Source organism: Nymphaea colorata, chromosome 1 (genome assembly GCF_008831285.2).
Source record: "Nymphaea colorata isolate Beijing-Zhang1983 chromosome 1, ASM883128v2, whole genome shotgun sequence".
Taxonomy (NCBI): domain Eukaryota; kingdom Viridiplantae; phylum Streptophyta; class Magnoliopsida; order Nymphaeales; family Nymphaeaceae; genus Nymphaea; species Nymphaea colorata.
The window spans coordinates 21,391,532-21,395,779 of NC_045138.2; the positions used below are offsets into that span (position 1 = coordinate 21,391,532).

At 43.3% G+C, this 4,248-nt stretch overlaps 1 pseudogene; it reads left to right on the forward strand.

The window, feature by feature from the left end:
• The first annotated feature begins 1,801 nt into the window (after positions 1-1,801).
• Positions 1,802-3,621, forward strand: LOC116251708 (zinc-finger homeodomain protein 2-like; annotated as a pseudogene).
• Positions 3,622-4,248: the final 627 nt, after the last annotated feature.

Here is a 4,248-nt window from a genome sequence, read left to right on the forward strand (position 1 = left end):
AAAAAATTACATGTAAATTTTAAAAAAATTATCTTATACGAAAATTTGAAATTTTATATCTCGGTCCTTATTAAAATTTTGAAATTGTAAAAAATTCATCGCTTTGTCCTTGTAGATATACGTATATTTATATTTGAAAATTAAAAAAAGTAAGGAAATATTACAAAAACATTTGCATCATGCCCTTGTTCACCGAAAGGAGAAAGAATTAAGATTGTTGGGAATAGGTTTTTGCTTGAAGGTGAATAAAGAATATAGCATGCATAATATCCAGAACAAAACGTGTTTTGGAGTAGAAGTGAAGGAAATATAATTTATATTAAACGTGTTCCTCACAAGTGAACGATATGAACCCGTCTAAAAGGATAACATTATCTTCAAAACATTATATTAAAAAAAAGGTGCATGACTTGACGTTTAAAACAAATGATTAAAAAAAAAATCCAGCTGTTTTTTGCTGGTTAATATCCTCAGTTGTTTAAATAGTTCTTCGTTTTCTTAACATTTTTAGAATCTCATTTTTTGGTGATAGGAAGGTCATCCTACCAAAGAAGAGTCCAAGCCACCTTTCTGTCTCTTCTTCTTAGGGTTCAAAGCTATTTCTACATGTTTCAATTTGTCCTTTTTTTCTTCAACTTTTTTGAACATTTATATTCTCTAATTTTTTTTTTGGCATGCTAATTTGTTTGTGCCAATTATACCACCAAAATTAGAAAAAAAATAAGCAAACTGGTATTTAGTCACTCAATAAACACAATGTGCTGCTTATTATAAAATGTTCAGAAAATGTATAAAATTTCTATTACAAAGTATGTCCATGTTCACTAGACAATTTGTAGATAGTTTAAATAAATTATATATATATATATATATATATATATATATATATATATATATATATATATATGGCTAAAAGGTGAAAATATCTTAAAGGCAATAACATGCGGACTAGTACTATTAATATTCTCGACCGAACTCACTTTTAGTAACATTCATCAACTTACTTTTTTTTTATATTATCCCTCTTTGTTTTATATCTGAAAAATTGAGATCAGCTGCCAACGATGTTTTCGGGTAGCCAAATATCGAAAATTTATATTGAAACTACAATAAAAATATAACTAAAAACAACACAAAAACTGAAAATTTCCCACAGATTGTAAATATTTGTCAATCCGGCAACATTCAGCCGGCTGATTTGATTCACCTTATATATATATATATGACAACTGGAAAAATGGCGTCGGAAAGGTGCTTGAACGTTATCTTTTAACATAAGGTTCCAGTTAATCCACGATCCCAGTTTTGACCTTTATCCTGTTAGATCCCATCACCGAACCATACCTGGTGCAGAAACTGTGGGTGCCAGTCCAATGATTTTTTTTTATTTTATTTTAAATAAATATCAAATCTTTCAAAAATAGTAAAATCGCATGTTATATAAAACTAATTAAAGTTTAAAATAACAAAAGCGCGAGAAACAACTGTCCGTTATTCGGCAGAACACCAATAAATTCCTTTAAAAAATCAAAATAAATCTTTTAAAAATGGTAAAACCGCTTATTCTATATAACTTAATAAAATTAATTAAATAAGGAACGACTCTCTTTCCTTCCCTGAGAAACGGGGAACCGTATTCCGAGTCTCTTTCGAGTCGGATCGGCTCACGAGGGGAACCGTTTTCGGGTCGCTGACTCGTCCCGAGCCGTGTAAGCTGTGGGCAAACTGACAGATTTAGTTGGTACTCCTGCTGAATTAGTGGGAGTTACAGTCTCAGAGTCTCCTCGTTTCTCTCTCTTGCTTTCCTCTGTGATTTTTTTTGCTTGCGTAAAAAGAGAAGAACCATTTTACAGTGAGGAGGAAGAAGAAGGCGGAGGTTGATTTTTAATGGCATTTTTTTGCGCTTGCCATGATAATCATCAATAGAATATTATTTTATGATTACAGTCTTGACCCCCACTCTCCTCCCCCTTTCACCGCCATCTTTCTCCTCATTTATTATGTTGGACCAGAGGAGTAAGGACGGCCCCTCCTCGCCCTCTTCTACCTCCTTTCTCTCACTAGACTCATCCCCTCCGCTTCCTCGCTCAGGCTCCACCATAAAAGAGGAATAACCATGGGGCTTGGCTTAATTCCTCTCTGAGAGTCCACCATCATCTTCATCAAAACTCAAAAGCAACAGGAGGGGGGGAAAAACGGAGCTTTCTCCTCTTTGGTTGGTCTAAGTTCGGCATCATCACCCCTTCATTCTTTGCTTTGTCTCTGCAAACCCCAACATCATCCCCACCCACCCACCAGAGGAAAAAGGCTGAAAAAAAAAGGAGGAGGGGAGAAAAAAGAAAAAGGGGGTGGGGGGGAGACAGAGAGCCATGGACTTAAGCGTGGTGCCGTACGGGCAGATCTCACCGGAGGCGGAATGCGGGAAGGCGGAGCAGAACGGGGGGCTGGAATCGCCTCCACCGCGGCCGGCGCTGCCGCAGCAGCAGCTGGGGTTGAAGGGGAAGGTGCGGTACAGGGAGTGCTTGAAGAACCACGCGGCGTCGATCGGGGGGCACGCCAACGACGGGTGCGGGGAGTTCATGCCGGATGGGGAAGAGGGCAGCATCGAGGCGCTGAGGTGCGCGGCCTGCGGGTGCCACCGGAACTTCCACCGGAAGGAGGTGGCTGGGCGGGACTGGTACGCGGACGGGGTGATGGGGTGGGACCTAGGGGGGTCGAGGAAGAAGGTGGTGGCGCTGGGGCCGCATCTGCCTGCGCTGATGCCGCCACCTCCCACGGCGGCCGCCGCCCCGGCAGGCGCGACGGGGCCGGGCGCGGATCCGTTGGGGGGATGGCGACGACGACGGCGGCGACGATGATGATGATGAGGGCGTCGCCGGAGGGAGGGGAGCAGTACTACTCGGCGGGGAGGAAGAGGTTCAGGACGAAGTTCACGCAGGAGCAGAAGGACAAGATGCTGGCCTTCGCGGACAAGCTGGGGTGGCGCATCCAGAAGCACGACGACATGGAGCTGCAGCGGTTCTGCATGGAGGTCGGAGTGAAGCGGCACGTCCTCAAGGTCTGGATGCACAACAACAAGAACACCTTGGGCAAGAAGCCCGAGCCCCTCACCGTCTGATCTCCTCCATCTCTGCAACGGCTTCCTGCCTCTGATCATCAGCATCTTCGTGGCGGCCTTGCTGCTGATGGTGGTGGTGATCAATGGATGGACATTGAATCGATGGATGCGGCCCTCTCCCGCAGACTCAACCGAGACTCGGTTGAGGGTCGCGTGGTTTCGACTGTTATATACTGAATGCATCATCATCTGCATCCATCATCTCTTTTCTTTCATTCCTTCGTTTACTTTTCTTGTTTCGTCTTCTTCTTCTTCTTAGTTTTCTTGGACGAAAACAAAAGAGAACCATGAAAGATGAGGAACAAAAACGCAGATGGGAGGGGGAAGGGGAATTTGGAGTGTGTCATGTCGTCTGGTTTCTCTTGCCATGTATCTATAATATGGAGGAGCTGCTGGTGGTGTGAATTATCTGTGTCCGGTTTTCCTTGATTTGCATCGATCGGGTGTGTAGAAACTTGCATTTTGTTCTCTTGGTATGTTTGTCTGTGCCGGAGTTTCATGGATCTCCCGCATCTCACTCTCTCCCTCTCCCTCTGGTTATCTATCAGAAGCAAAGCAGTGGATGGCTCTCTCTCTCTCTCTCTCTCGCTCTCTCTGTGGTTATTTATCAGAATGATACCAGTGGATCGGTCTCTCTCTCGCTCTCTGTGTGTTGTGTGATTATCAAGCCGGACAGAAGCAGTGAATGTAATATGTGTGCATGTTTGTCTCTCTCTCTCTTTCCTGATTATTGATCAGAACGGCAGTGAAACTATTATGTGTTGCTTCCATCTCCTCTCTTTCTCTTGCCATTCTGTAGTGATGGCAGACTGACAGCATTCAACAGCGACTTGATTGGATGGTAAGGTGGGAGAGGGCATGCTCCTCTCATGCTTCCTTTGTGTGTATATATATATTTATATATATTTCTTCTTGTCTTTCGCTCTTTCTTTTTCTTGGTTGAATGATGTCTGGTTAACATCATAGACGGTAGTTGGTAGAGAATGCCGTTTTGTCACAAACCCGTTCCGTTCCATCCCGTTGCCATGAAGGGTGATGTTGCTTGCCTCTTTCAAAAGCAACAGAAAAGTCCCTTATCGTCTTCTTCGCAATGTGGTTGGCTACAGCTGCAACAGAAGCAGCAGCCGCCA